This window comes from Anser anser (assembly GCF_964211835.1).
Source record: "Anser anser genome assembly, contig: HAP1_SCAFFOLD_55, whole genome shotgun sequence".
NCBI lineage: Eukaryota > Metazoa > Chordata > Aves > Anseriformes > Anatidae > Anser > Anser anser.
The window spans coordinates 215,573-235,481 of NW_028153463.1; the positions used below are offsets into that span (position 1 = coordinate 215,573).

The 19,909-nt window shown below is 57.0% G+C and overlaps 1 long non-coding RNA gene across 1 annotated transcript in view; it reads left to right on the forward strand.

Annotated features, from left to right (window-relative positions):
* The first annotated feature begins 1,613 nt into the window (after positions 1-1,613).
* LOC310892111 overlaps positions 1,614-19,909 on the forward strand; it is a 155,488-nt gene continuing 137,192 nt past the window's right edge. The window contains exon 1 of the long non-coding RNA XR_014577874.1: positions 1,614-2,661. This is a non-coding gene — a long non-coding RNA (uncharacterized lncRNA). The remainder of the gene's footprint in view (positions 2,662-19,909) is intronic.

Below are 19,909 nucleotides of genomic sequence, written 5' to 3' on the forward strand. Positions count from 1 at the left end.
CTCAGCCCCCTTACTTTTAAAGGATAACAGCAATCCACTGGTCTTAGGAACCACCCATCTTGGTGCAAATCCAAGTAAAAGTAGTGAACCCCACACTACTAATCAACTCCCTCACACTACTCACGCTGACAATCCTCCTAACCCCAATCATCCTGCCATTTCTATTTAAAAACTTTAAAAACACCCCACAAGCCACCACCCGCGCTGTTAAAACCGCATTCCTAATTAGCCTAGCCCCTACAACCGCATTCATCTACTCGGGAGTAGAATCTGTCACCTGCCACTGGGAGTGAAAATTCATTATAAACTTTAAAATCCCCCTGAGCCTAAAAATAGACCAATACTCAATAACATTTCTTCCAATCGCCCTATTTGTAACATGATCAATCCTACAATTCGCCATATGATACATGGCCTCAGAGCCATACGTAACAAAATTTTTCACCTACCTACTGACATTCCTAGTCGCCATACTCCTCCTAACAACCGCAAACAACATATTCCTCCTATTCGTAGGCTGGGAAGGAGTACGAATCATGTCCTTCCTTCTCATCGGCTGATGACAAGGCCGAGCAGATGCCAACACCGCCGCCCTACGAGCCGTAATCTACAACCGAATCGGAGACATCGGACTGATCCTGAGCATAGCATGACTAGCTTCAACATTCAACACCTGAGAGATCCAACAAGCCGTACACCCCCACCAAACCCCAATCCTCCCCCTCATAGGATTAATCCTCGCAGCCGCAGGAAAATCCGCCCAATTTGGACTCCACCCATGACTGCCCGCAGCAATAGAAGGCCCCACCCCAGTATCAGCCCTACTGCACTCCAGTACCATAGTAGTAGCCGGAATCTTCCTGCTCATCCGCATGCACCCCCTGCTAGCCACCAACCAGACAGCCCTAACTGCCTGCCTATGCCTAGGTGCTCTATCAACCCTATTCGCTGCCACATGCGCCCTAACCCAAAATGACATCAAAAAAATCATTGCTTTCTCAACATCCAGCCAACTAGGACTAATAATAGTCACTATCGGACTAAACCTCCCACAACTAGCCTTCCTACACATCTCAACCCATGCCTTCTTTAAAGCCATACTATTCCTATGCTCAGGGTCTATCATCCACAACCTAAACGGAGAACAAGATATCCGAAAGATAGGAGGCCTACAGAAAATACTCCCAGTCACTACTTCCTGCCTAACCATCGGAAACCTGGCGCTGATAGGAACCCCATTCCTAGCCGGATTCTACTCAAAAGACCTCATCATCGAAAGCTTAAACACATCATACCTAAATACTTGAGCCCTACTCCTAACCCTTATAGCCACAGCATTCACCGCAACCTACAGCATCCGCATAACCATCCTAGTCCAAGCTGGACAAACCCGAATCCCCCCAATAGTATCAATAAACGAAAACAACCCACTAATCACCGCCCCCCTAACCCGACTCGCCCTAGGCAGCATTACAGCAGGAATAATCATTACCTCTTTCATCACACCAACCAAAACCCCCCCAATAACCATACCCCTTATCACCAAAACCGCTGCCATCCTCATAACAATCCTAGGAATCATCCTAGCCCTAGAACTATCGAACATAACACACACCCTCACTCACCCCAAACCAAACCCCCTCATAAACTTCTCCTCTGCATTAGGGTACTTCAACCCCCTAGTACACCGATTCTTCTCCAAAAACCTACTAGAAAAGGGACAAAACATTGCCCTACACTTGATCGACCTCTCCTGACTCAAAAAAATAGGGCCAGAGGGCCTTGCTGAACTACAAGTAGCCGCAAGCAAAGCCGCAACCTCAATACACACAGGGCTAATTAAGGCCTACCTAGGATCCTTCGCCCTCTCCATCCTGGTAATAATCCTAATAACACACAGACTCACTAATGGCCCCTAACATCCGCAAATCCCATCCCCTACTAAAAATAATCAACAACTCCCTAATCGACCTACCCGCCCCCTCCAACATCTCTGCCTGATGAAACTTCGGCTCCCTTCTAGCCATCTGCTTAGCCACACAAATCCTAACAGGCCTGCTACTAGCCATACACTACACCGCAGACACTTCACTCGCCTTCTCCTCAGTAGCTCACACATGCCGAGACGTCCAGTACGGATGGCTCATCCGCAACCTCCACGCCAACGGTGCTTCGCTCTTCTTTATCTGCATCTACTTACACATCGGACGAGGCCTCTACTACGGCTCCTACCTATACAAAGAAACCTGAAACACAGGAGTAATCCTCCTACTCACCCTAATAGCAACTGCCTTCGTAGGGTATGTCCTACCATGAGGACAAATGTCATTCTGAGGGGCCACCGTAATCACCAACCTATTCTCAGCCATCCCGTACATTGGGCAAACTCTAGTAGAATGAGCCTGAGGAGGATTCTCAGTAGACAATCCAACCTTAACCCGATTCTTCGCCATCCACTTCCTACTGCCCTTCCTAATTGCAGGAATCACCCTAGTCCACCTAACCTTCCTACACGAATCAGGCTCAAATAACCCACTAGGAATCGTATCAGACTGCGACAAAATCCCATTCCACCCATACTTCTCCATTAAAGACAGCTTAGGGCTTACCCTAATAATCACCCCTCTAATAGCACTAGCCCTATTTTCACCGAACCTCCTGGTTCTTGGAATCCTAGTTGGGAGTGGTTGGCCACATGAGATGTACAGGATTTTTACCTGTGATTTAGTCTTGACAAGGCTATGTAATTGGTTTACTAACGTCTCATAAGAAAGAAGCATGAGCGGTTAATGCAGTTGGCTTGAAACCCATCCCCAGTGGTGCAAGTGCACTCTCTGAACTCACTGAAGTGCATCCCCAGTGGTGCCAGTGCACTCTCTGCACTCACTGCACTGCATCCCCAGTGGTGCCAGTGCAATCTCTGGACTCACTGCAGAGCATCCCCAGTGGTGCCAGTGCACTCTGTGGACTCACTGTAGTGCATCCCCAGTGGTGCCAGTGCACTCTCTGGACTCACTGCACTGCATCCCCAGTGGTGCCAGTGCAATCTCTGGACTCACTGCAGTGCATCCCCAGTGGTGCCAGTGCACTCTCTGGACTCACTGCACTGCAGCCCCAGTGGTGCCAGTGCACTCTCTGGACTCACTGCACTCCATCCCCAGTGGTGCCAGTGCACTCTCTGGACTCACTGCACTGCATCCCCAGTGGTGCCAGTGCACTCTCTGGTGCCACAGCACTGCATCCACAGTGGTGCCAGTGCAATCTCTGGACTCACTGCACTGCATCCCCAGTGGTGCCAGTGCACTCTCTGGACTCACTGAAGTGCATCCCCATTGGTGCCATTGGACTCTCTGCACTCACTGCACTGCATCCCCAGTGGTGCCAGTGCACTCACTGGACTGACTGCACTGCATCCCCAGTGGTGCCAGTGCGCTCTCCGGAGTCACAGCACTGCATCCCCAGTGGTGCCAGTGCACTCACTGGACACACTGTACTGCATCACAGGTGGTGCCAGTGCACTCTCTGCACTCACTGCACAGCATCCCCAGTGGTGCCAGTGCATTCACTGGACTCACTGGACTGCATCACCAGTGGTGCCAGTGCACTCTCTGGACTCACTGCACTGCATCCCCAGTGGTGCCAGTGCACTCTCTGGACTCACTGCACTGCATCCCCAGTGGTGCCAGTGCAGTCTCTGGACTCACTGCAGTGCATCCCCAGTGGTGCCAGAGCACTCTCTGGACTCACTGCACTGCATCCCCAGTGGTGCCAGTGCACTCTCTGGACTCACTGCACCGCATCCCCAGTGGTGTCAGTACACTCTCTGGACTCACTGAAGTGCATCCCCAGTGGTGCCAGTGCACTCTCTGGACTCACTAAACTGCATCACCAGTGGTGCCAGTGCACTCTCTGGACTCACTGCACTGCATCCCCAGTGGTGCCAGTGCAATCTCTGGACTCACTGTAGTGCATCCCCAGTGGTGCCAGTGCACTCTCTGGACTCACTGCAGTGCATCCCCAGTGGTGCCAGTGCACTCTCTGGACTCACTGCACTGCATCCCCAGTGGTGCCAGTGCACTCTCTGGACTCACTGCACTGCATCCCCAGTGGTGCCAGTGCACTCTCTCGAGTCACTGCACTACATCCCCAGTAGTGCCAGTGCACTCACTGGACTCACTGTACTGCATCATCGGTGGTGCCAGTGCACTCTCTGGACTCACTTCACTGCATCCCCAGTGGTGCCAGTGCACTCTCTGGACTCACTGCACTGCAGGCCCAGTGGTACCAGTGCACTCACTGGACTCACTGTACTGCATCACCAGTGGTGCCAGTGCACTCTCTGGACTCACTGCACTGCATCCCCAGTGGTTCCAGTGCATTCACTGGACTCACTGTACTGCATCTCCAGTGGTGCCAGTGCACTCTCTGGACTCACTGCACTGCATCCCCAGTGGTGCCAGTGAGCTCTCTGGACTCACTGCTCTGCATCCCCAGTGGTGCCAGTGTACTCACAGGATTCACTGCACTGCATCCCCAGTGGTGCTAGTGCACTCTCTGGACTCACAGCAGTGCATCCCCAGTGGTACCAGTGCACTCTCTGGACTCACTGAAGTGCATTCTCAGTGGTGCCAGTGCACTCTCTGGGCTCACTGAAGTGCATCCCCAGTGGTGCCAGTACACTCACTGGACTCACTGCACTGCATCCCCAGTGGTGCCAGTGCACTCTCTGGACTCACTGCACTGCATCCCCAGTGGTGCCAGTGCACTCTCTGGACTCACTGTAGTGCATCCCCAGTGGTGCCAGTGCACTCTGTGGACTCACTGCAGTGCATCCCCAGTGGTGCCAGTGCACTCTCTGCACTCACTTCACTGCATCCCCAGTGGTGCCAGTGCACTCTCTGGACTCACTGCAGTGCATCCCCAGTGGTGCCAGTGAAGTCTTTGGACTCACTGCACTGCATCCCCAGTGTTGCCAGTGCACTCTGTGGAGTCACTCAAGTGCATCCCCAGTGGTGCCAGTGCACTCTCTGGACTCACTGCACTGCATGTCCAGTGGTGCCAGTGCACTCTCTGGACTCACTGTACTGCATCCCCACTGGTGCCAGTGCACTATGTGGACTCACTGTACTGCATCCCCAGTGGTGACAGTGCACTCTCTGGACTATCTGCAGTGCATCCCCAGTGGTGCCAGTGCACTCTCTGGACTCACTGCAGTGCATCCCCAGTGGTGCCAGTGCACTCTCTGGTCTCACTGCACTGCATCCCCAGTGGTGCCAGTGCAGTCTCTGGACTCACTGCACTGCATCCCCATTGGTGCCAGTGCACTGTCTGGACTCACTGCACTGCATCCACAGTGGTGCCAGTGAAGTCTTTGGACTCACTGCACTGCATCCCCAGTGTTGCCAGTGCACTCTGTGGAGTCACTCAAGTGCATCCCCAGTGGTGCCAGTGCACTCTCTGGACTCACTGCACTGCATCCACAGTGGTGCCAGTGCACTCTCTGGACTCACTGTACTGCATCCCCAGTGGTGCCAGTGCACTATGTGGACTCACTGTACTGCATCCCCAGTGGTGCCAGTGCACTCTCTGGACTCTCTGCAGTGCATCCCCAGTGGTGCCAGTGCACTCTCTGGACTCACTGCAGTGCATCCCCAGTGGTGCCAGTGCACTCTCTGGTCTCACTGCACTGCATCCCCAGTGGTGCCAGTGTACTCTCTGGACTCACTGCAGTGCATCCCCAGTGGTGCCAGAGCACTCTCTGGACTCACTGCACTGCATCCCCAGTGGTGCCAGTGCACTCTCTGGACTCACTGCACTGCATCCCCAGTGGTGTCAGTGCACTCTCTGGTCTCACTGAAGTGCATCCCCAGTTGTGCCAGTGCACTCTCTGGACTCAATGCACTGCATCCCCAGTGGTGCCAGTGCACTCTCTGGACTCAGTGCACTGCATCCCCAGTGGTGCCAGTGCAATCTCTGGACTCACTGTAGTGCATCCCCAGTGGTGCCAGTGCACTCTCTGGACTCACTGCAGTGCATCCCCAGTGGTGCCAGTGCACTCTCTGGACTCACTGTACTGCATCAGCAGTGGTGCCAGTGCACTCTCTGGAGTCACTGCAGTGCATCCCCAGTGGTGCCAGTGCACTCTCTGGACTCACTGCACTGCAGCCCCGGTGGTGCCAGTGCAATCTCTGGACTCACTGCACTGCATCCCCAGTGGTGCCAGTGCACTCTCTGGACTCACTGCACTGCATCACCAGTTTTGCCAGTGAAGTCTTTGGACTCACTACACTGCATCCCCGGTGGTGCCAGTGCACTCTCTGGACTCACTGCACTGCATGCCCAGTGGTGCCACTGCACTCTCTGGACTCACTGTACTGCATCCCCACTGGTACCAGTGCACTCTGTGGACTCACTGTACTGCATCCCCGGTGGTGACAGTGCACTCTCTGGACTCACTGCACTGCATCCCCAGTGGTGCCAGTGCACTCTCTGGACTCACTGCAGTGCATCCACAGTGGTGCCAGTGCACTCTCTGGACTCACTGCACTGCATCCCCAGTGGTGCCAGTGCACTCTCTGGACTCACTGCAGTGCATCCCCAGTGGTGCCAGTGCACTCTCTGGTCTCACTGCACTGCATCCCCAGTGGTGCCAGTGCAGTCTCTGGACTCACTGCACTGCATCCCCATTGGTGCCAGTGCACTGTCTGGACTCACTGCAGTGCATCCCCAGTGGTGTCAGTGCACTCTCTGGACTCACTGTACTGCATCCCCAGTGGTGCCAGTGCACTCACTGGACTGACTGCACTGCATCCCCAGTGGTGCCAGTGCGCTCTCTGCAGTCACTGCACTGCATCCCCAGTGGTGCCAGTGCACTCACTGGACTCACTGGACTGCATCCCCAGTGGTGCCAGTGAACTCTCTGGACTCACTGCACTGCATCCCCAGTGGTGCCAGTGTACTCTCTGGACTCACTGCAGTGCATCCCCAGTGGTGCCAGAGCACTCTCTGGACTCACTGCACTGCATCCCCAGTGGTGCCAGTGCACTCTCTGGACTCACTGCACCGCATCCCCAGTGGTGTCAGTACACTCTCTGGACTCACTGAAGTGCATCCCCAGTGGTGCCAGTGCACTCTCTGGACTCACTAAACTGCATCACCAGTGGTGCCAGTGCACTCTCTGGACTCACTGCACTGCATCCCCAGTGGTGCCAGTGCACTCTCTGGACTCACTGTAGTGCATCCCCAGTGGTGCCAGTGCACTCTCTGGACTCACTGCAGTGCATCCCCAGTGGTGCCAGTGCACTCTCTGGACTCACTGCACTGCATCCCCAGTGGTGCCAGTGCACTCTCTGGACTCACTGCACTGCATCCCCAGTGGTGCCAGTGCACTCTCTCGAGTCACTACACTACATCCCCAGTAGTGCCAGTGCACTCACTGGACTCACTGTACTGCATCATCGGTGGTGCCAGTGCACTCTCTGGACTCACTTCACTGCATCCCCAGTGGTGCCAGTGCACTCTCTGGACTCACTGCACTGCAGGCCCAGTGGTACCAGTGCACTCACTGGACTCACTGTACTGCATCACCAGTGGTGCCAGTGCACTCTCTGGACTCACTGCACTGCATCCCCAGTGGTTCCAGTGCATTCACTGGACTCACTGTACTGCATCCCCAGTGGTGCCAGTGCACTCTCTGGACTCACTGCACTGCATCCCCAGTGGTGCCAGTGAGCTCTCTGGACTCACTGCTCTGCATCCCCAGTGGTGCCAGTGTACTCACAGGATTCACTGCACTGCATCCCCAGTGGTGCTAGTGCACTCTCTGGACTCACTGCAGTGCATCCCCAGTGGTGCCAGTGCACTCTCTGGACTCACTGAAGTGCATTCTCAGTGGTGCCAGTGCACTCTCTGGGCTCACTGAAGTGCATCCCCAGTGGTGCCAGTACACTCACTGGACTCACTGCACTGCATCCCCAGTGGTGCCAGTGCACTCTCTGGACTCACTGCACTGCATCCCCAGTGGTGCCAGTGCACTCTCTGGACTCACTGTAGTGCATCCCCAGTGGTGCCAGTGCACTCTGTGGACTCACTGCAGTGCATCCCCAGTGGTGCCAGAGCACTCTCTGCACTCACTTCACTGCATCCCCAGTGGTGCCAGTGCACTCTCTGGACTCACTGCACTGCATCCACAGTGGTGCCAGTGAAGTCTTTGGACTCACTGCACTGCATCCCCAGTGTTGCCAGTGCACTCTGTGGAGTCACTCAAGTGCATCCCCAGTGGTGCCAGTGCACTCTCTGGACTCACTGCACTGCATGTCCAGTGGTGCCAGTGCACTCTCTGGACTCACTGTACTGCATCCCCACTGGTGCCAGTGCACTATGTGGACTCACTGTACTGCATCCCCAGTGGTGACAGTGCACTCTCTGGACTATCTGCAGTGCATCCCCAGTGGTGCCAGTGCACTCTCTGGACTCACTGCAGTGCATCCCCAGTGGTGCCAGTGCACTCTCTGGTCTCACTGCACTGCATCCCCAGTGGTGCCAGTGCAGTCTCTGGACTCACTGCACTGCATCCCCATTGGTGCCAGTGCACTGTCTGGACTCACTGCAGTGCATCCCCAGTGGTGTCAGTGCACTCTCTGGACTCACTGTACTGCATCCCCAGTGGTGCCAGTGCACTCACTGGACTGACTGCACTGCATCCCCAGTGGTGCCAGTGCGCTCTCTGGAGTCACAGCACTGCATCCCCAGTGGTGCCAGTGCACTCACTGGACTCACTGCACTGCATCACAGGTGGTGCCAGTGCACTCTCTGGACTCACTGCAGTGAATCCCCGGTGGTGCCAGTGTACTCTCTGCAGTCACTGCACTGCATCCCCAGTGGTGCCAGTGCACTCACTGGACTCACTGGACTGCATCCCCAGTGGTGCCAGTGAACTCTCTGGACTCACTGTACTGCATCCCCAGTGGTGCCAGTGTACTCTCTGGACTCACTGCAGTGCATCCCCAGTGGTGCCAGAGCACTCTCTGGACTCACTGCACTGCATCCCCAGTGGTGCCAGTGCACTCTCTGGACTCACTGCACTGCATCCCCAGTGGTGTCAGTGCACTCTCTGGTCTCACTGAAGTGCATCCCCAGTTGTGCCAGTGCACTCTCTGGACTCAATGCACTGCATCCCCAGTGGTGCCAGTGCACTCTCTGGACTCAGTGCACTGCATCCCCAGTGGTGCCAGTGCAATCTCTGGACTCACTGTAGTGCATCCCCAGTGGTGCCAGTGCACTCTCTGGACTCACTGCAGTGCATCCCCAGTGGTGCCAGTGCACTCTCTGGACTCACTGTACTGCATCACCAGTGGTGCCAGTGCACTCTCTGGAGTCACTGCAGTGCTTCCCCAGTGGTGCCAGTGCACTCTCTGGACTCACTGCACTGCAGCCCCGCTGGTGCCAGTGCAATCTCTGGACTCACTGCACTGCATCCCCAGTGGTGCCAGTGCACTCTCTGGACTCACTGCACTGCATCTCCAGTTTTGCCAGTGAAGTCTTTGGACTCACTACACTGCATCCCCAGTGGTGCCAGTGCACTCTCTGCACTCACTGCACTGCATGCCCAGTGGTGCCACTGCACTCTCTGGACTCACTGTACTGCATCCCCACTGGTACCAGTGCACTCTGTGGACTCACTGTACTGCATCCCCGGTGGTGCCAGTGCACTCTCTGGACTCACTGCACTGCATCCCCAGTGGTGCCAGTGCACTCTCTGGACTCACTGCAGTGCATCCACAGTGGAGCCAGTGCACTCTCTGGACTGACTGCACTGCAGCCCCAGTGGTGCCAGTGCACTCTGTGGACTCACTGCAGTGCATCCCCAGTGGTGCCAATGCACTCTCTGGTCTCACTGCACTGCATCCCCAGTGGTGCCAGTGCACTCTCTGGACTCACTGCACTGCATCCCCATTGGTGCCAGTGCACTGTCTGGACTCACTGCAGTGCATCCCCAGTGGTGTCAGTGCACTCTCTGGACTCACTGTACTGCATCCCCAGTGGTGCCAGTGCACTCACTGGACTGACTGCACTGCATCCCCAGTGGTGCCAGTGCGCTCTCTGGAGTCACAGCACTGCATCCCCAGTTGTGCCAGTGCACTCACTGGACTCACTGCACTGCATCACAGGTGGTGCCAGTGCACTCTCTGGACTCACTGCAGTGAATCCCCGGTGGTGCCAGTGTACTCTCTGCAGTCACTGCACTGCATCCCCAGTGGTGCCAGTGCACTCACTGGACTCACTGCACTGCATCCCCAGTGGTGCCAGTGAACTCTCTGGACTCACTGCACTGCATCCCCAGTGGTGCCAGTGTACTCTCTGGACTCACTGCAGTGCATCCCCAGTGGTGCCAGAGCACTCTCTGGACTCACTGCACTGCATCCCCAGTGGTGCCAGTGCACTCTCTGGACTCACTGCACTGCATCCCCAGTGGTGTCAGTGCACTCTCTGGACTCACTGAAGTGCATCCCCAGTGGTGCCAGTGCACTCTCTGGCATCAATGCACTGCATCCCCAGTGGTGCCAGTGCACTCTCTGGACTCAGTGCACTGCATCCCCAGTGGTGCCAGTGCAATCTCTGGACTCACTGTAGTGCATCCCCAGTGGTGCCAGTGCACTCTCTGGACTCACTGCAGTGCATCCCCAGTGGTGCCAGTGCACTCTCTGGACTCACTGTACTGCATCACCAGTGGTGCCAGTGCACTCTCTGGAGTCACTGCAGTGCATCCCCAGTGGTGCCAGTGCACTCTCTGGACTCACTGCACTGCAGCCCCGGTGGTGCCAGTGTAATCTCTGGACTCACTGCACTGCATGTCCAGTGGTGCCAGTGCACTCTCTGGACTCACTGTACTGCATCCCCACTGGTGCCAGTGCACTATGTGGACTCACTGTACTGCATCCCCAGTGGTGACAGTGCACTCTCTGGACTATCTGCAGTGCATCCCCAGTGGTGCCAGTGCACTCTCTGGACTCACTGCAGTGCATCCCCAGTGGTGCCAGTGCACTCTCTGGTCTCACTGCACTGCATCCCCAGTGGTGCCAGTGCAGTCTCTGGACTCACTGCACTGCATCCCCATTGGTGCCAGTGCACTGTCTGGACTCACTGCACTGCATCCACAGTGGTGCCAGTGAAGTCTTTGGACTCACTGCACTGCATCCCCAGTGTTGCCAGTGCACTCTGTGGAGTCACTCAAGTGCATCCCCAGTGGTGCCAGTGCACTCTCTGGACTCACTGCACTGCATCCACAGTGGTGCCAGTGCACTCTCTGGACTCACTGTACTGCATCCCCAGTGGTGCCAGTGCACTATGTGGACTCACTGTACTGCATCCCCAGTGGTGCCAGTGCACTCTCTGGACTCTCTGCAGTGCATCCCCAGTGGTGCCAGTGCACTCTCTGGACTCACTGCAGTGCATCCCCAGTGGTGCCAGTGCACTCTCTGGTCTCACTGCACTGCATCCCCAGTGGTGCCAGTGTACTCTCTGGACTCACTGCAGTGCATCCCCAGTGGTGCCAGAGCACTCTCTGGACTCACTGCACTGCATCCCCAGTGGTGCCAGTGCACTCTCTGGACTCACTGCACTGCATCCCCAGTGGTGTCAGTGCACTCTCTGGTCTCACTGAAGTGCATCCCCAGTTGTGCCAGTGCACTCTCTGGACTCAATGCACTGCATCCCCAGTGGTGCCAGTGCACTCTCTGGACTCACTGCACTGCATCCCCAGTGGTGCCAGTGCAATCTCTGGACTCACTGTAGTGCATCCCCAGTGGTGCCAGTGCACTCTCTGGACTCACTGCAGTGCATCCCCAGTGGTGCCAGTGCACTCTCTGGACTCACTGCACTGCTTCCCCAGTGGTGCCAGTGCACTCTCTGGACTCACTGCACTGCATCCCCAGTGGTGCCAGTGCACTCTCTGGACTCACTGCACTGCAGCCCCGGTGGTGCCAGTGCAATCTCTGGACTCACTGCACTGCATCCCCAGTGGTGCCAGTGCACTCTCTGGACTCACTGCACTGCATCACCAGTTTTGCCAGTGAAGTCTTTGGACTCACTACACTGCATCCCCGGTGGTGCCAGTGCACTCTCTGGACTCACTGCACTGCATGCCCAGTGGTGCCACTGCACTCTCTGGACTCACTGTACTGCATCCCCACTGGTACCAGTGCACTCTGTGGACTCACTGTACTGCATCCCCGGTGGTGACAGTGCACTCTCTGGACTCACTGCACTGCATCCCCAGTGGTGCCAGTGCACTCTCTGGACTCACTGCAGTGCATCCACAGTGGTGCCAGTGCACTCTCTGGACTCACTGCACTGCATCCCCAGTGGTGCCAGTGCACTCTCTGGACTCACTGCAGTGCATCCCCAGTGGTGCCAGTGCACTCTCTGGTCTCACTGCACTGCATCCCCAGTGGTGCCAGTGCAGTCTCTGGACTCACTGCACTGCATCCCCATTGGTGCCAGTGCACTGTCTGGACTCACTGCAGTGCATCCCCAGTGGTGTCAGTGCACTCTCTGGACTCACTGTACTGCATCCCCAGTGGTGCCAGTGCACTCACTGGACTGACTGCACTGCATCCCCAGTGGTGCCAGTGCGCTCTCTGCAGTCACTGCACTGCATCCCCAGTGGTGCCAGTGCACTCACTGGACTCACTGGACTGCATCCCCAGTGGTGCCAGTGAACTCTCTGGACTCACTGCACTGCATCCCCAGTGGTGCCAGTGTACTCTCTGGACTCACTGCAGTGCATCCCCAGTGGTGCCAGAGCACTCTCTGGACTCACTGCACTGCATCCCCAGTGGTGCCAGTGCACTCTCTGGACTCACTGCACCGCATCCCCAGTGGTGTCAGTACACTCTCTGGACTCACTGAAGTGCATCCCCAGTGGTGCCAGTGCACTCTCTGGACTCACTAAACTGCATCACCAGTGGTGCCAGTGCACTCTCTGGACTCACTGCACTGCATCCCCAGTGGTGCCAGTGCACTCTCTGGACTCACTGTAGTGCATCCCCAGTGGTGCCAGTGCACTCTCTGGACTCACTGCAGTGCATCCCCAGTGGTGCCAGTGCACTCTCTGGACTCACTGCACTGCATCCCCAGTGGTGCCAGTGCACTCTCTGGACTCACTGCACTGCATCCCCAGTGGTGCCAGTGCACTCTCTCGAGTCACTACACTACATCCCCAGTAGTGCCAGTGCACTCACTGGACTCACTGTACTGCATCATCGGTGGTGCCAGTGCACTCTCTGGACTCACTTCACTGCATCCCCAGTGGTGCCAGTGCACTCTCTGGACTCACTGCACTGCAGGCCCAGTGGTACCAGTGCACTCACTGGACTCACTGTACTGCATCACCAGTGGTGCCAGTGCACTCTCTGGACTCACTGCACTGCATCCCCAGTGGTTCCAGTGCATTCACTGGACTCACTGTACTGCATCTCCAGTGGTGCCAGTGCACTCTCTGGACTCACTGCACTGCATCCCCAGTGGTGCCAGTGAGCTCTCTGGACTCACTGCTCTGCATCCCCAGTGGTGCCAGTGTACTCACAGGATTCACTGCACTGCATCCCCAGTGGTGCTAGTGCACTCTCTGGACTCACTGCAGTGCATCCCCAGTGGTGCCAGTGCACTCTCTGGACTCACTGAAGTGCATTCTCAGTGGTGCCAGTGCACTCTCTGGGCTCACTGAAGTGCATCCCCAGTGGTGCCAGTACACTCACTGGACTCACTGCACTGCATCCCCAGTGGTGCCAGTGCACTCTCTGGACTCACTGCACTGCATCCCCAGTGGTGCCAGTGCACTCTCTGGAGTCACTGCACTGCATCCCCAGTGGTGCCAGTGCACTCTGTGGACTCACTGCAGTGCATCCCCAGTGGTGCCAGTGCACTCTCTGCACTCACTTCACTGCATCCCCAGTGGTGCCAGTGCACTCTCTGGACTCACTGCACTGCATCCACAGTGGTGCCAGTGAAGTCTTTGGACTCACTGCACTGCATCCCCAGTGTTGCCAGTGCACTCTGTGGAGTCACTCAAGTGCATCCCCAGTGGTGCCAGTGCACTCTCTGGACTCACTGCACTGCATGTCCAGTGGTGCCAGTGCACTCTCTGGACTCACTGTACTGCATCCCCACTGGTGCCAGTGCACTATGTGGACTCACTGTACTGCATCCCCAGTGGTGACAGTGCACTCTCTGGACTATCTGCAGTGCATCCCCAGTGGTGCCAGTGCACTCTCTGGACTCACTGCAGTGCATCCCCAGTGGTGCCAGTGCACTCTCTGGTCTCACTGCACTGCATCCCCAGTGGTGCCAGTGCAGTCTCTGGACTCACTGCACTGCATCCCCATTGGTGCCAGTGCACTGTCTGGACTCACTGCAGTGCATCCCCAGTGGTGTCAGTGCACTCTCTGGACTCACTGTACTGCATCCCCAGTGGTGCCAGTGCACTCACTGGACTGACTGCACTGCATCCCCAGTGGTGCCAGTGCGCTCTCTGGAGTCACAGCACTGCATCCCCAGTGGTGCCAGTGCACTCACTGGACTCACTGCACTGCATCACAGGTGGTGCCAGTGCACTCTCTGGACTCACTGCAGTGAATCCCCGGTGGTGCCAGTGTACTCTCTGCAGTCACTGCACTGCATCCCCAGTGGTGCCAGTGCACTCACTGGACTCACTGGACTGCATCCCCAGTGGTGCCAGTGAACTCTCTGGACTCACTGCACTGCATCCCCAGTGGTGCCAGTGTACTCTCTGGACTCACTGCAGTGCATCCCCAGTGGTGCCAGAGCACTCTCTGGACTCACTGCACTGCATCCCCAGTGGTGCCAGTGCACTCTCTGGACTCACTGCACTGCATCCCCAGTGGTGTCAGTGCACTCTCTGGTCTCACTGAAGTGCATCCCCAGTTGTGCCAGTGCACTCTCTGGACTCAATGCACTGCATCCCCAGTGGTGCCAGTGCACTCTCTGGACTCAGTGCACTGCATCCCCAGTGGTGCCAGTGCAATCTCTGGACTCACTGTAGTGCATCCCCAGTGGTGCCAGTGCACTCTCTGGACTCACTGCAGTGCATCCCCAGTGGTGCCAGTGCACTCTCTGGACTCACTGTACTGCATCACCAGTGGTGCCAGTGCACTCTCTGGAGTCACTGCAGTGCTTCCCCAGTGGTGCCAGTGCACTCTCTGGACTCACTGCACTGCAGCCCCGGTGGTGCCAGTGCAATCTCTGGACTCACTGCACTGCATCCCCAGTGGTGCCAGTGCACTCTCTGGACTCACTGCACTGCATCTCCAGTTTTGCCAGTGAAGTCTTTGGACTCACTACACTGCATCCCCAGTGGTGCCAGTGCACTCTCTGGACTCACTGCACTGCATGCCCAGTGGTGCCACTGCACTCTCTGGACTCACTGTACTGCATCCCCACTGGTACCAGTGCACTCTCTTGAGTCACTGCACTGCATCCCCGGTGGTGCCAGTGCACTCTCTGGACTCACTGCACTGCATCCCCAGTGGTGCCAGTGCACTCTCTGGACTCACTGCAGTGCATCCACAGTGGAGCCAGTGCACTCTCTGGACTGACTGCACTGCAGCCCCAGTGGTGCCAGTGCACTCTGTGGACTCACTGCAGTGCATCCCCAGTGGTGCCAGTGCACTCTCTGGTCTCACTGCACTGCATCCCCAGTGGTGCCAGTGCACTCTCTGGACTCACTGCACTGCATCCCCATTGGTGCCAGTGCACTGTCTGGACTCACTGCAGTGCATCCCCAGTGGTGTCAGTGCACTCTCTGGACTCACTGTACTGCATCCCCAGTGGTGCCAGTGCACTCACTGGACTGACTGCACTGCATCCCCAGTGGTGCCAGTGCGCTCTCTGGAGTCACAGCACTGCATCCCCAGTTGTGCCAGTGCACTCACTGGACTCACTGCACTGCATCACAGGTGGTGCCAGTGCACTCTCTGGACTCACTGCAGTGAATCCCCGGTGGTGCCAGTGTACTCTCTGCAGTCACTGCACTGCATCCCCAGTGGTGCCAGTGCACTCACTGGACTCACTGGACTGCATCCCCAGTGGTGCCAGTGAACTCTCTGGACTCACTGCACTGCATCCCCAGTGGTGCCAGTGTACTCTCTGGACTCACTGCAGTGCATCCCCAGTGGTGCCAGAGCACTCTCTGGACTCACTGCACTGCATCCCCAGTGGTGCCAGTGCACTCTCTGGACTCACTGCACTGCATCCCCAGTGGTGTCAGTGCACTCTCTGGACTCACTGAAGTGCATCCCCAGTGGTGCCAGTGCACTCTCTGGCATCAATGCACTGCATCCCCAGTGGTGCCAGTGCACTCTCTGGACTCAGTGCACTGCATCCCCAGTGGTGCCAGTGCAATCTCTGGACTCACTGTAGTGCATCCCCAGTGGTGCCAGTGCACTCTCTGGACTCACTGCAGTGCATCCCCAGTGGTGCCAGTGCACTCTCTGGACTCACTGTACTGCATCACCAGTGGTGCCAGTGCACTCTCTGGAGTCACTGCAGTGCATCCCCAGTGGTGCCAGTGCACTCTCTGGACTCACTGCACTGCAGCCCCGGTGGTGCCAGTGTAATCTCTGGACTCACTGCACTGCATCCCCAGTGGTGCCAGTTCACTCTCTGGACTCACTGCACTGCATCTCCAGTTTTGCCAGTGAAGTCTTTGGACTCACTGCACTGCATCCCCAGTGGTGCCAGTGCACTCTCTGGAGTCACTGAAGTGCATCCCCAGTGGTGCCAGTGCACTCTCTGGACTCACTGCACTGCATGCCCAGTGGTGCCACTGCACTCTCTGGACTCACTGTACTGCATCCCCACTGGTACCAGTGCACTCTGTGGACTCACTGTACTGCATCCCCGGTGGTGACAGTGCACTCTCTGGACTCACTGCACTGCATCCCCAGTGGTGCCAGTGCACTCTCTGGACTCACTGCAGTGCATCCACAGTGGTGCCAGTGCACTCTCTGGACTCACTGCACTGCAGCCCCAGTGGTGCCAGTGCACTCTCTGGACTCACTGCAGTGCATCCACAGTGGTGCCAGTGCACTCACTGGACTCACTGCAGTGCATTCCCTCTGGTGCCAGTGCACTCTCTGGACTCACTGCACTGCATCCCCAGTGGTGCCAGTGCATTCTCTGGACTCACTGAAGTGCATCCCCAGTGGTGCCAGTGCAATCTCTGGACTCACTGCAGTGCATCCCCAGTGGTGCCAGTGCACACTCTGGACTCACTGCACTGCATCCCCAGTGGTGCCAGTGCACTCTCTGGACTCACTGCACTGCATCCCCAGTGTTCACAGTGCACTCTCTGCACTCACTACACTGCATCCCCAGTGGTGCCAGTGCACTCTCTGCACTCACTGCACTGCATCCCCAGTGGTGCCAGTGCACTCTGTGGACTCACTGCACTGCATCCCCAGTGGTGTCAGTGCACTCTCTGGACTCACTGCACTGCATCCCCAGTGGTGCCAGTGCACTCTCTGGACTCACTGCACTGCATCCCCAGTGGAGCCCGTGCACTCTCTGGACTCACTGTACTGCATCCCCAGTGTTGCCAGTGCACTCTCTGGAGTAACTGCAGTGCATCCCCAGTGGTGCCAAAGCACTCTCTGGACTCCCGGCACCGCATCCCCAGTGGTGCCAGTGCACTATCTGGGCTCACTGCAGTGCATCCCCAGTGGTGCCAGTGCACTCTCTTGACTCACTGCACTGCATCCCCAGTGGTGCCAGTGTACTCTCTGGACTCACTGCACTGCATTCCCCAGTGGTGCTAGTGCACTCTCTGGACTCACTGCAGTGCATCACCAGTGGTGCCAGTGCACTCTCTGGACTCACTGAAGTGCATTCTCAGTGGTTCCAGTGCACTCTGTGGACTCACTGCAGTGCATCCCCAGTGGTGCCAGTGCGCTCTCTGGACTCACTGTACTGCATCCCCAGTGGTGCCAGTGCACTCTCTGGACTCACTGCAGTGCATCCCCAGTGGTGCCAGTGCACTCTCTGGACTCACTGCAGTGCATCCCCAGTGGTGCCAGTGCACTCTCTGGACTCACTGCACTGCATCCCCAGTGGTGCCAGTGAGCTCTCTGGACTCACTGCACTGCATCCCCAGTGGTGCCAGTGCACTCTCTGGACTCACTGCACTGCATCCCCAGTGGTGCCAGTGCACTCTGTGGACTCACTGCACTGCATCCCCAGTGGTGTCAGTGCACTCTCTGGACTCACTGCACTGCATCCCCAGTGGTGCCAGTGCACTCTCTGGACTCACTGCACTGCATCCCCAGTGGAGCCCGTGCACTCTCTGGACTCACTGTACTGCATCCCCAGTGTTGCCAGTGCACTCTCTGGAGTAACTGCAGTGCATCCCCAGTGGTGCCAAAGCACTCTCTGGACTCCCGGCACCGCATCCCCAGTGGTGCCAGTGCACTCTCTGGGCTCACTGCAGTGCATCCCCAGTGGTGCCAGTGCACTCTCTTGACTCACTGCACTGCATCCCCAGTGGTGCCAGTGTACTCTCTGGACTCACTGCACTGCATTCCCCAGTGGTGCTAGTGCACTCTCTGGACTCACTGCAGTGCATCCCCAGTGGTGCCAGTGCACTCTCTGGACTCACTGAAGTGCATTCTCAGTGGTTCCAGTGCACTCTGTGGACTCACTGCAGTGCATCCCCAGTGGTGCCAGTGCGCTCTCTGGACTCACTGCAGTGCATCCCCAGTGGTGCCAGTGCACTGTCTGGACTCACTGCACTGCATCCCCAGTGCTGCCAGTGCACTCTCTGGACTCACTGCACTGCATCCCCAGTGGTGCCAGTGCACTCTCTGGACTCACTGCAGTGCATCCCCATTGGTGCCAGTGCACTCTCTGGACTCACTGCACTGCATCCCCAGTGGTGCCACTGCACTCTCTGGACTCACTGCAGTGCATCCCCAGTGCTGCCAGTGCACTCTCTGGACTCACTGCAGTGCATCCCCACTGCTGCCAGTGCACTCTCTGGACTCACAGCAGTGCATCCCCAGTGGTGCCATTGCACTCTCTGGACTCACTGCACTGCATCCCCAGTGGTGCCAATACACTCTCTGGACTCACTGCTCTGCATCCCCAGTGGTGCCAGTGTACTCACAGGATTCACTGCACTGCATCCCCAGTGGTGCTAGTGCACTCTCTGGACTCACTGCAGTGCATCCCCAGTGGTGCCAGTGCACTCTCTGGACTCACTGAAGTGCATTCTCAGTGGTGCCAGTGCACTCTCTGGGCTCACTGAAGTGCATCCCCAGTGGTGCCAGTACACTCACTGGACTCACTGCACTGCATCCCCAGTGGTGCCAGTGCACTCTCTGGACTCACTGCACTGCATCCCCAGTGGTGCCAGTGCACTCTCTGGACTCACTGTAGTGCATCCCCAGTGGTGCCAGTGCACTCTGTGGACTCACTGCAGTGCATCCCCAGTGGTGCCAGTGCACTCTCTGCACTCACTTCACTGCATCCCCAGTGGTGCCAGTGCACTCTCTGGACTCACTGCACTGCATCCACAGTGGTGCCAGTGAAGTCTTTGGACTCACTGCACTGCATCCCCAGTGTTGCCAGTGCACTCTGTGGAGTCACTCAAGTGCATCCCCAGTGGTGCCAGTGCACTCTCTGGACTCACTGCAGTGCATCCCCAGTGGTGCCAGTGCACTCTCTGGACTCACTGTACTGCATCCCCACTGGTGCCAGTGCACTATGTGGACTCACAGTACTGCATCCCCAGTGGTGACAGTGCACTCTCTGGACTAACTGCAGTGCATCCCCAGTGGTGCCAGTGCACTCTCTGGACTCACTGCAGTGCATCCCCAGTGGTGCCAGTGCACTCTCT